This window comes from Solanum dulcamara, chromosome 5 (assembly GCF_947179165.1).
Source record: "Solanum dulcamara chromosome 5, daSolDulc1.2, whole genome shotgun sequence".
Lineage (NCBI taxonomy): Eukaryota > Viridiplantae > Streptophyta > Magnoliopsida > Solanales > Solanaceae > Solanum > Solanum dulcamara.
In genome coordinates, this window is record NC_077241.1 from 26,149,810 (window position 1) to 26,164,009 (window position 14,200).

Sequence of the window (14,200 nt, forward strand, 5' to 3'; positions counted from 1 at the left end):
ACTTGAAATGACCACTGTCTTAATTTTAAAATAATGGTTCATTTTGATTATTCTATTAAGTCTTAAATAATGATTTAAATGCATATGGTTACTCACTACTCTACTCATACATGTCTTAATGTATCTTTTACCGAGTCCCGGGCTGGGTATGTATTCGTACACAGTTTCACTACATTATTCACCGAGTCCCTTACTAGAGGGTCGGGTATGGTATATATATATATATATATATATATATATATATGATAATATGACCTGAGGACGTGATGATGGCGCTGAGCCCATGATGGGATAAATATGATATATATGTATATGAAGGATTCAACGAGTCCCTAAAGGGCTGGATATGATATATGATATAAGCATGCATGACTTTATTTCATAAGGCACAGGTACAATGACTTCTTGAGTATCATACTTGTCTTTTGAAACCTCTACTTTAGCTATGATTTTTCTTACTGTATTTTATGCTTATATACTTAGTACATATGGTCTATTGACCCCTCCTTTCTTAGGGGGGGGGTGCTGCATTTCATGCCCGCAGGTATAGATACTCATTTTGGAGAGCCGCCAGCTTAGGATTCTACTCGGCGGGTTTGAAGTGCTCCATTGTATCGGAGCCTAAGCTTTTGGTACCAATCCTTATAATGTATATATTTGTGTATTTAGGGGTACGGTGGGGCCCTGTCCCATAATATATTTTTGTTTATACTCTTAGAGGTTTGTAGACACATGCATGGGTTGGTTATAAATGTCATTCGGCTGCACTAGTACGGATTATGTTTTCAAATATTTCTATTCGGAATGGCAGCCTCATTGTCTTGCATATGCAAATATTTATTTTGGGATGCGTTATATTATGCAGCCTTGTCGGCTTGTATATTATGCTGTCCTATCTTTGAAAATTTTAACTCCCTAGGAGACAGGTAATATTAGTATTTATACAAGTGATAGTTTTGAGATGAAGTGCTACCCATATCATGTTCAGTTGCCGATTGATTTTAGAAAATAGGAGGGTATACGAGTGTCCACTTTGGACACTAGCCATGACCCATGGGTTGGGTCATGAAAATGTACCAAGGATGTGGCTTTCGTCAAAGTATTGTAGCGAAACAAGAATAGAAAAGAAATAATCTGAGAAGCCGAAGAGGAGATGAAGAATAAGTATCCTCACTTATTCCGTATACCCACAGGTACTCTAAACCCCTAAATTGGTTATATTGATTAATAAGAAAACTATATGTGACAACTATTATAAAGACTTCCCAGAATACTTGTAAGACCTTATGAGGCTAGTTAATATTCGAGGACGAATATTCTAAAGGGGGAAAAATGTTATATCGCGTACTTTTTGTATATTAGAATATTTTTAAGCTTCTCTAAAGCTGCCATGTGATCCATGAAGTTATTAAATGATCCTAAATGTATGCCCCATATCGTGCATAGACTAGTTCTATGTGAAGTAGTGATGATTTGAAATAGGTTTGAAAGGGTTTGAAAGGGGTTCGGGGCCAAATAATTTTTCACAACAATTGACCTACTTGCTTAAGCTACTGGTTTGAATGTCTTACATAATTAAGCTACTTGAGTACATGCCTCACTTACGTAGTAAGGATCACACAGGTTCTTAAGGTAAGCCTAATTGCTAACCTACTAAAAAGAACAAGTAGGTAATGCACCTACTTAGAATGTGTGGAGTGCATTTAAATAAAAAAAGGCAAGTAGGTGATGTAACAACTTACAAACTTGTGGCAGGAATTAAGGAGGTGATGCACCTACTTTCTTAAAGTAATAGAAAAGATTATTCCGGGATGCGAGATAGAGATTTTTATTCCCAATTTTAATTAATACACGAATTAGTTATAGATTTTATTTGGTCTAGATTATTAACTGGGGATCAGGGATTAATTGAGATTAATTAAGTTAATTAGACCACTAAGTGGGCCCCACCAAGACACATGGCATAATGTGATTGGAGGGTGGATGATAGTAGGATACATGTCCACAATGGACACATATCAAAGCTGGACACATGTCACTCATAGGGGCTGCTATGGATGACCATGGGACACATATAATAGCTGGTTATGTGTCACTCCTAGGGTTTGTATATATAATAAAAAATTAACGGCTGAGAGCTCATTTTAGCTCATTCTTCTTTGAGGAAAATGTAGAGAAAATGAAAGAGAGTTCAAGCCATAGCAACTCACGGCCATGGCTGAGCAAGCAAGCTCCCAAATTATGATCCCCACACTACTTTAATAAGGTATTTTCAACCAATTAGAGGTGATTAACAACGCGAATTAAGCATTGGGGAAGTAAGAAGATCTAATGTGCAATCTACATATTTCAGCCAAGTTGTTAAGGTAAGAATTAATTATTTTCTATACGTTTTAGGATGAATTTAGACATTTTGTGAATTTGTAAACGTGTATTAGAGGTGTGAAATTATGTATATTGGCATTGGAATGTTGTTAAAGACGTGTAGGGTCTATTTCATTTGAAAATGCTGAATTAATTTTAATTAATGTTTTGTTTGTTGTTGCCATGAGTTATATAATGAAAATGGAAGAATTTGATATTTTAAGTTGGAGATGTAATTGTAGCATGTGGATGTTTGTGTTGAATTGAAAAATTAAGTGTGGTTACGATTATACATTGTGTGGTTATAATTGTTGGGGCTGTTCTAATCTAAAGATGAATGATTAATTTTGATTAATATTGGAGTTGTTGTTGCCAATTATTATATGATGAAAGTGAAGGAATTTGATATTTAAAGTTATAATTATATTATATTGAGAATGATTTGGGTTGGTTGTGTTGTTGTTCTTGTTGAATTGAAGGACTAAGAGTAGTTAAAGCTATAGTGTTGTTGTAATTGTTGGACTGTTGTAAGATCATTCGATGAAGTGTTATGGCAGTATATTATTAAGAGTAACTTGATTACGTCGTATTTGTTATATTAAAGATTATGGAACGTCGTAATGGGTGGGCTAATTTGAAATAGTGTGCGGGCTATTTCAGAACATTCTTTAATCATGCCTTGGCTAACTTTAATATAACACTTGAATGTATGGTTGTTGATGTTGACTTGGTTGTTATGTAGTTGTCTTGAATATAAGGTAAATGTCGCCTAATTTTCTAGAAATGAGCTACTAGCGTTGGAGTGCATTTTGAAACCTTCCCTAGCTTAACCATAGTTCTTAACGTCTTAATATAGGTTGAGACACTATTGGGCAGTGTATGTGTGTTGTGTTGCAAATAAGCAATGAAGGTATGTAAAGCCTATCCCTTTTTTCTTTTGGCATGTCTTAGACGTAAGTGATGAATGATATGAGATTTGGGTAATTCCATTCATAAGTTCTGAAGATGATTCATGATCCTTAATCACTTCTAGATGTTAAAACTCTTAAAGTAGTTGAGCTATTTCCCTCGAGCCTTCTATATATTGAATAGTAATTTGATGTATAAGCTACTATTCCTAAACTCTACAATGACAAATATCTCTGATTCCATAAGCTGTTTTATATTATCTTGATATATGTCTATGATTCCTAAGGCTCCATTTGATATGGTCCATAGTTACATTCAAAAGGTACTTGAGATGACTACTGTCTTGATTTTCAAATAATGGTTCATTTCGATTAGTCTATTGAGACTCAAGCGATGATCTAATTATATATGGTTGCTCATGATATTCTACTCGTGCATACTGTTATTACCTCTTTCACTGAGTCCCAGACCAGGTATGTTATCGGGCACAACTTTATTATATCTTCACTGAGTCCCTCACTAGAGGGCCGAGTATGGTATAGTATATGTATATGATGATACGATTATGGCACAGAGTTCCATAATGGGAGGAGTACGGTATATGATAATGATATGCATGATTTTCTTCGTAAGGCACGGGTACAATGAGTTATTAATTATCATACTTGTCTCCTGGGCTCTCTACTTCAGTTATGATCTTTCCTATTATATTTCATGCTTTACATACTCAATACATATCTTGTACTGACCCCCTTTCTCTGAGGGCTGCATTTTATGCCTGCAGGTATAGGTACTAGCTTCGGAGATCCGCCAACCTAGGATTCCCATTTAGCTATCTTATAGTGCTCCTTTATTTTGAAGCCTAGACTTTTGGTATAGACCCCTTTTTGATGTATATATATGTTTAATTTAGGGATACGGCGGGGCCCTATCTCGCCACTCTTGATATTCTTAGAGGTTTGTAGACATATGTGGGGGGTTGTGTGTATATGTGTTCGGTTGTGCATATATGAGTTGTATTTTTGGATGTTGTATGTAGTGACAGCCTTGTCGTCTCATGTATTATGCAGTTTTAATTGATTGTGATTCCTCAGGAGACAGGTTACCCTGACAAATGTATGTAACGCTTCAGATAACGTCTTATTTCCACAAAACCTCCATATTGTGTTTGGTTTCAGTTTGACGATGTTTAATAGATATATACACAAGTTCCCAACTAGGGTACTAGTCATGACCTACGGAGTTGGGTCATGACAAAAGTGATATCAGAGTAGTTCATTCATGGAGTGTCCACAAACTATGTCTAGTAGAGTCTTGTTTATCATTGTGTTGTGCATATATCTATAAACATGAGGATACAGGACATTTAGGATGGTACCTTTATTTCATATCTAAGATCGTGCGATAGAGCCGATTCATAGGAAATGAAATTCCTCATACTAACCTTTGATTTCAGTAGAAGAATGACATAAACAGAAGGAAGTAACTGACGATATTGGAAGTTACAAAGCACGCAGGTAAGCAAAGGCACGAAATATATATGTAAGGTAAGGTATCGAAGGATGATTGAAATGTAATGTTAAAAATTAAAAGAAAAAGTAGACAAAAAAGTGTAATAGGTACAGTTCGAGTTGGACATACTAGGTAAGTCCATCATTGCATACTGTTGTTGATATTGAGCCCCCTATGCGGCTGTGATATGATAATATATATATATATATATATATATATATATATATATATATATATATATTGGACCTGTGAGGCATTGTTGGTATTTCTCGCATGCAGGTTTTGAGATAGCAAGAAATAAAGAGGAAACTCTACCCAAATTTTCCCAAAAATAGAAAAAAACAAAATAAAGGGAAAATGGGATATAAGTTCATAATATGTTTTGAAGGTTGATACCGATAAGGTAAATTTATTATATTGTAGTAAAGAGTTAAGAAATACCCTCATGTCATCCATAAGAGGCACCATTTTTACTTGAGAAATTTTATTTCAAAGAAAAAGCCTATATGAGAAGTAAAGTTTAGAGTTTATTTGACCTGTGAGGTATTGTTGGTATTTCTCGCATGCAGGTTTTGAGATAGCAAGAAGTACAGAGGAAACTCTGCCCAAATTTTCCCAAAAATAGAAAAAAACAAAATAAAGGGAAAATGGGATATAAGTTCATAATATGTTTTGAAGGTTGATACCGACAAGGTAAATTTATTATATTGTAGTAAAGAGTTAAGAAATACCCTCATGTCATCCATAAGAGGCACCATTTTTATTTGGGAAATTTTATTTCAAAGAAAAAGCCTATATGAGAAGTAAAGTTTAGAGTTCATTTGAACGGACCAGAATATGTCCCAACTACATATAGCCTTAGAAAAAGATCATGTTGAAGGGTAAAATATCCAGCAATTAAGTTTAAATTTTGTTGAAAAGTACAAAGCTTGCAACAAGTAATTTATGAATTAAATAATTCATTCATAATTCATGACTAAACCTGGAGGTAAACCATGTGAATCAAGCACTAAGAAGTCCTATGGTGCTTATCGGTTTCTAGTTTCCTTCTGGTGGTGGTTGGAGAATACTTCATGATAACATTTTATTAGTTTTTAACCAACTAATTCGAAATGGAATTTGTGGAAGGAAAAATATAAATTTTTGAGCTATTAAGGATAAGATTGATCAGAAGGGGTGAAGGGTTGAGTACTCCTAGTCCATGAAGTGTAATTACAACATAGTAAGAATTGTGAATAAGGTAAAGAAGTGTTATGTTATAGGATGGATTACGAGGTGACTAAAGAATACGATATGATTAGTGTGAAATGGAAAAGCAAGTGCAGAATGAATACGAATGTCTTACAAAGTTCTATAGGGAAAGTTCAGAATAAAAAGTCAAGTGGTAACGAAATCGAAATGATTTTGAGTAAGATTAGTAGTTAGCGTTAGGTACACGACTAGGATGAAAACACTTGAGGCATAAATGAGTATTGTGTATATGTGACTTCACCTCAGAAAATAGCGAGATCCTTAGAGGACAGGTAATGTAGATTTGCGAAACAATGGATGTATTGTGAGTTTATTAGAGGAACAAGTTTTATCCGTTGGGATACAAATAGTGTTATAAGAAAGCTTGAAACACTTATTATCAGACTATAAGTGCTACCAAATGAAGAATTTGAAACGATTATAAGTACTAACTAAGTACTGATTGGAATGAATGGAATGTGGCTTTGGATAAATTGCTACATTAATTATATTACTCGAGTACAATTATCAGACAAGATTTTGTACTATATATCGGGAGTTCTCATCACCTCGTGATTGTGTTAAGGTTTCGTACATGTGTAATCTAAGTTGTAGATGATATAAAGAAAGACATGGATATGGTGCAGTGTACCAAATGTATTGGAAAAGAATCATATGAATTTGAAAAGTTCAAATGGGGGGCATAGAGGAGAATATAAACAGATAATGATATGGGTACCCCCTAAATGGGGGAAGCGGATTAGAGAAATACAAGTGTAAGCCAAAATCAACTAACACTTCAATGTGTTAATATGAACACTTAAACTTTAAGTGAGATCCCATGCTGGAACAAGTTAGTAAGAACAGTAAGACAACAACAAATGGATAGAAGCCAAGATGATATTTGAGACAATGCTGAGAATAATTGGTGAAGATCTTGGATACTATGACATCAAAAGATAGATGCTTATAAAAAGGATGAATACAACAAGAGAATAGTAATGAGTGACTTAATAGATTATAAAGAATAGAAAGGCTATACTGGATTAGAGGTTCAGAAGTTGGCAACATAGTTATTGGATAATGATATTGTGACATACAAGTAGCAAAGAAAAAAGGATAGAAAATCTCTCCTATGGTAGAATATGAGAAAATTAAATGGTAAGGAAAAACTATGATTAGAATTGAACGCACTTGGTATAAATTATACAAGAATAGTTATGCAACCTATGAATATTGGTATGCTAAAGGTTAGATCAAATAATTACTTGATAAAATGAATAAGAATTCAGTAATAACAATGTGATTGCAATATTATGGATGCATCAAAGAGAAGTTTAAGATGTTTTAAGGAAAAACTACAGAGATATAATTAGTAATGAGGGCAAAAGACATAGTTGAGCCTGATATCGACTAAAAGAGGTAAGAGAAAATATAGGGTCTGCATAAAAACTAGCGTGGCGACGTTAAGATATTTCTTGTTCTGATTTAAGCACCTACACATATTCGTGTAAAGATTTCTATAGGATACATGGTAGGAGACATAAGAGAAAATGATAGTTAAAGACTTTTAGGTGAAAGTCAGAAAGTTACACATAATGCCAAGGATTCCAGAATACGTACTGTCACAGTAGAGTAAAGAAAGAATATTGGAGTAAAAAAATGTTACCCCTTGTGAAATTTCGTTTTACTCATAGAACCTAGAATGTGTTATAATAAACTAAAGCAAGTCAAAAAATGGAGGAAGTATGTGAAGGGAATAATTAACTAAGAGAACACTTGAGAAAATATTGGGAATTCAGAATTAATTCAACATTCGAGGAAGAATGTTTCAAAGGGGGAAAAGATGTTACACCTCAAAAAATTTCGTATTACTAAGGTTACAGATGTCTTAATGTGAGCTCGAGGAGGAATAAACATTACAACTATAAAGAATGAAATTCTACTGTAGTAGCATGAGGATAGCATGGGTATAATAATTGGAGTTCGAACAATATGATTGAAATGATATGTTAAAAGATATATAACCCTCATAACCATAAGCTGAGGTGGGGCCCACATGATGGTATTTTTATAAAAAGTATATATGATAAGTTATATGGATAATATATGTGAAGTTAAACACAACTCAAGAAGGACCCTTGAGCCAATCAAAGTGGAAGCCATCAAAAAGATATTTTTTAAGTCATGTTTTTGGGTGATCTGACTTCAGGAGGCCATAATCCCTTTGGCATTTGGGAATTTGGGAAAACTCTAAATGAAAGATTTATATAATTGAAATATCTTTCCAACCATAGGTTGTGTGTCGGAATGGGACATCAAAATTAAAATATATGGACGTTTTAAGTCTGACAGGCCAAACTGAATAGTGGATTCGGCCCAACCCGATTCCAACTCGGGTAAGGCCCAATAGCCATGCCATTAAAGCAAAATTTTCAGCTTTTCCTTCATCATTTAGACAAAACAAACGTCCAAACATTTACCAAGAGAGTGAGGTAGGAAAACCCTAGAGAGAAATACCAAAATTGACCACAATTGAAGCCCCAAATCTCGAAGCTCATGAAGAGAAAAGTGTTGTACGTCGTGTTGCCTTCAATTTGAGCTAAAAATCAATAAGAAGGAGAAGTCTTGATGTGTGTTTTTTACACTTGAGGTAATATTAAGACCCCTTTTTCATTGTTAACAAGTTTATTTAGAGTTTTAATGGATTAGAATGGAGAAAATAGTGTTATAAACTCATTTGTTGATTTGTTGAGATTTATGGATTAAGGAGGTATTTTGAGTGGATTAAATAGATGAAATTAACTGTGTGATTATGTATAATAATTTTTGATATTATTTTGATATTTTTGATGAGTTGTTGTTTTTGAATTTGAAAGACTAAAGTGTATGAAGATATTGTATATATATTTTGGAGCTCTTTGGTATGATATTTATGGGTTGTGGTAGAACTTGGTGTAACCTTTATATGGTTTTCTTACATTTAAATGGGTGATGTTACTTTCATGGGGCTGCTATGATATGTCATCAAATTAGATGAAAATATTTTATGAAATAACCTATAAAAATTGGAGGTGGTTTGGTTGACGTGTTGTAGGTGTTCATAAGATTTTTGAGCATGCTTATGTTGTTAATTAGGGGCTGTTTTGATATGTTGCTATTGTTCTTGTTAAACTTAGAAGACTAATGATATTTAAGGTTATATGTTATGTTATATATTGGTTGGATTGTTGTAGGAATGCTCTGATGAAAACGTTAAGACTATATTCATTAAAGATGACTTAAGATGTAATAGTTGTATGTGGACTTAGATTGTTGTCGGATGTTATGAATGTGGACTGCCTTAACTTAAAAATAATGTTATAATGAAGAGATTAACTTGTATTAAATAGAATTGGAGTTGCTTGAATTAGATTGGTTTGATTGTCGTTGTTGCTATTATTGTTATGGATTATGTTTAAAAGTGAAGGGATTGAATATGTTAATGTTAAATCTCTATTTGAGCCGTATTGGGGCTATTCTAAACTAAAAATGGTGGGTTAATATTGATTAATATGGTGGTTGTTATTGTGTCTTATTAAAAAATAAAAATGAAAGCATTCAACATGTCAAGTTGGAGTTGTAATTGATTTAAGGGCTGCTTGTAATGTGTGGCTGCTTGTGTTGAATTGAAGGATTAAGTGTAGTTATGATTATGCATTATATGGTCAATTGTGGGGCTGTTCTAAATTATTTCCATAAGGTGTGGTGGCTGCAACCTATTAGGAATAATTCGATAGCATCATAGTTGTCATGTTGATAATTAACGAAAGTCGAATGTTAAGTGGGCTATTCAGAATATTCTTGAATCTCATTTTGGCTAGTTTTAACATGGTATTTTAATGTGTGATTGTTGATGTTGCTTGGTGGTTATATGACTGATTTGGAGATGAGGAAAATGAGTATTATAGGGGAGGTGTTGTCAAATTTTTCTAGAAATAACGTACTAATGACGAAGTACGTTTTATGCCTTTCCATAGCCTAACCATAGTGCTTAACGTATTAATATAGATTGAGACCCTATGGGGCAACATATACATGTTGTGTGCAGATAAATGCTAAAGGTATGTAAAGCCTATCCCTTCTTTCTTTTGGGCATGTCATAGATATAAGTGGCGAATGATATGTATATGAAATTTGGGGTGATTCTATTCATAAGCCTTGAGCGCGGTTCATGATTCTTATTCACTTCTTGATGTTAGAACTCTTACAATAATTGAGCTATTGCTTCTTAAGTCTTCTATACGTTGGGAAGTAGTAAGTGTGTAAAGCTAATCTTTCTTTCTTTTGGCATGATCCATATGAAACCAACGGATGACGAATGCACAAATTCCAAAGAGGCTCTTATTCTTAGATACACTAGAATGGCTAATGCTCTTGATTTTCTAGAACTTATATTATTATGTTTTGATACATGTGTATGATTCCAACTATCCTCATTTGGTATGATTAATATTTTGGTATAATTCATGATTCTTATACACTCCTTAATGTTGGAACTCTTGGAATAATTGAGCTACCACCCTTATGTCTTCTACATGATTGGATAGTGATTGATGCTTAAAAGCTCTTATTGTTAAAAGGCTCTATGATGACTAAAGTCCTTAAGTATCATAAGCTTTCTCGTATTAATTTGATATATGACTAAGATTCCTGAGACTTTACTTACATAGTTCATGATGATAGTTAGAGAGAACTTGACATAACTATCATTTTGATATACGAGTGTTAGCTTATTTTACTCATTCTATTGAGTCTCAGATGATAGTTACACATGGTTGCTAATGATACATTATTCCTGCATATTGTTATTATATTATCCACCGAGTCCTATGATAGACCAGATATGTTATCAGGTATAGTTCCACTACATTATCTACTGAGTCCCTCGCTAAGGCTGGGTATGTAAATTTTACTACATTATTCACCGAGTCCCTCACTAGGGTCGGGTACAATATATGATGATGCAATGATATGATTATGACATCAATTCCCACGATGAGCTGGGTACGGTATATATGTATATGATTTTATTCACTGAGTCCCTTACTAGAGGGTCGGGTATGGTATATATATATATGATGATATAATAATGTGATAATATGATAATATGATGATATGGCTTTATTTATTGATTCCCATAATGGGCCGGGCACGGCAATATGTATGACTTCATTTGTGAAATATAGGTTCAGTGATTTCTTAATTTTAATACTTGTATCTTGAATCTCTACTTCAGATGTGATCTCCTTTATGGTATTTTATGTTTTATATACTCAGTACATATGTCGCACTGACCCCCTCTCTTCGGAGGGCTGCGTTTCATGCCCGCAGGTACAAATATTCATTTTAGGGATCCTCCAGCTTAGGATTTCCACTCAACAATTTAGGGAAGTGCTCCATTGTCCCGGAGCCTAGACTTTTGGTATAGATCTCTTGATGTATATATATATTTGTTTATCTAAGGGTACGACGGGGACTTGTCCCATCATATGATACAGTTGAAATTCTTAGAGGTCTGTAGACATATATGTGGATTGTATATAGACATTGTCCAATTAAGTTAACGATTTATATTTCGAGGATGTCCCCTTTTGAAATAGCAGCCTTCTCGGCTTGCGTATATGTATATAGTGGGATGTTTGTACATGTAATGATAGCCTTTTCAGCTCACGTATCATGTTATCATTTGATGATTGTGACTCCTCAAGATACAGGTTGCGTTAATATAGATATATGGGACAGTTTCGAGATGACATTCTATTTTCTTAAGTCTCATATCATGTTTTGTTGTGAATTAATTATAGTTAACATGTATGTACACGAGTGTCCAGTTTGGGCACTAGTCACGACCCACGGGGTTGGGTCGTGACAATATCATTTGCTAGAAAAAGAATGGATATTGTGCCTAAAACTTGGGAACTCACCCAAGTAGTAGCCTTCAGCGAAATCAACTAGCCATGGAGAGGGGAATGTGGAATAACGTCGGTCCCTACATCATTATATGATGTAGGCAAAACATTATGCATTAGTACTTTGAATGTACTAAGTATGTAGGCATGCATGTACATTGAAGAAATATTAGAAAATTATAGTAGTATGAAACCTAGTGTAATGCATGCATAATGTCATGACCCGAATCTAGACCATGATGACGCCTACTATAACTCCCGAGTAGGCAATCCAAACCAAACTAAGTGCAAGTCAAACCTCATTTTAATAAAATAATAATTAACCTAATAAGGCGAGAGCAAAGAGAAAATAACTAAAGAAAAGTCGGGCCAGGGTATAGATATGTAAATATGATATAAAATATACAAAATGCCTGATAGTGACCAAAAATGACAAAGTTATACTAGACCAAACCCTAGACCTAGGGTCACCTATAGAGGAGCTACTAAGTACAAATGCTGACAATATATACAAATATAAAATGCAGAACTGACTGTCCAAAATACAAATACATGTCAGGGAAAAAGAGGAAATGTAACAAGTTTCTGAACATCGGGAGTTCACCACAATCCAGAATGGCACAACTACAGATGATAAAAGGTACGCTGAGGGTGTCTCAAACTGGGAACTGCATCAAAAAGATGCAGACATGTAGTATAAGTACCAAAATATGGGGTACTCAGTAGGCATCATAGGCCGACCGAGCTCAGAAAGAATAAATATATAAAAAGCAGCACGATGATAATAATAATAACAAGGAAGAAGCATAAAATCTATGATTATTGGAAAAAAGGGCATGGGCAAACCATAAAATAATCAAGTAAATCCAATAAATTGTAATCTTGACTTATAAATTATCGGAAGAAAGCCGAAATGAAAACTCATAATTATGGCTCATTATCGTTAAAAAAATCATGAAGCACCCAGAGTAACTCTCGAGCTTATCAGTAAAAGGGCTGCCCAGAATCATACTTCGAGCTCATCAACATTGAAAAAACAACCAAGAATATGTATCAATGGGCCACCCAAAATTTCACACCTTGAGCTTATCAAATGAAATAAGGTGAATCCCAAAATTAATAAAAGGTCCGCCTGAAATTATGTCTCAAGCACATCAACATGAAATGTCATAACTGAGATATCGCCACATTTCCAAAGTTCCTCATATTTATTCATCTGCTGAAAGTCTTGATCTAATCATTTATTCTTCCCTTTAAAAAGATTTCTTTAAACGCCGCCCGGTAAATAAGACAAGAAGCATGTCAAAAATCATATATCACTCACCCGAGATTCCGATATGCCGAAAGCACGGCCTCGGACCCAACATCTTCAATATCAAGAGCAACCAAGGCCAAACATAAGACAAAAATCATAACAAGTGACCAACCAAAACCAAACAAGTCAAACAAACGGCATTGTAAGTTCAAATCACATTGTTGAAATTTCTAAGGTTTCTAAACGATATAACAAGTCAAGATTCACCCTAGACTAATTATCCAATAACTAAAACCCCACGCTAGTCACTAGCGAGGATCATCGGCTCCAAATTTGCTCAAAGGGATATCAAGACTCAAACCTCCAACCTAATCACACATTACCACCTAAAATACATCAATTCCAACTAAATTAAGTGTAACAAAAGAAATTCATAACCTACCTCAAAGCCAAAATGGCACACGAACCACTAAACTTGACCTTTTCCATTTTGGGCCACCTTTGAACGATGACACTCTATCAAATTATCGAAGAGCACATCAAAACAAGGCCAATGATACCCATATTACTATAATTAAAATGAAACCAAAATCTGATAAAAATTCGACACTAGGTTGATACACGAAATCAAAAAACCAACTCTGCAACAAGGTCCCAAATAACTCAAAGAACTTATGCCCCAAAAATGGGCTCATTCAAAGTACCAAAAGATGTCAAACAATCCCACCAAATTCAAGTCCTAAAATAGCCAAAAATTGCAAGAAAAAAGGGAGATTTACCTAGAAGGAAGCCTTTTCTCCTAATTATGAATGTACCAATGAATTCCCCACAAAATTCCACACAAATTAGCCTTTTAAATCACCCAAATCGCCCAAATATAGAGAGAAAGTGAGTCATGAAAGTTAAAGCTCAAATTTGAAAACGAGAGAAAAAAAGATCTTTCATGTCGCTTAGGCGAACCCCCAGTGTTCACTTAATA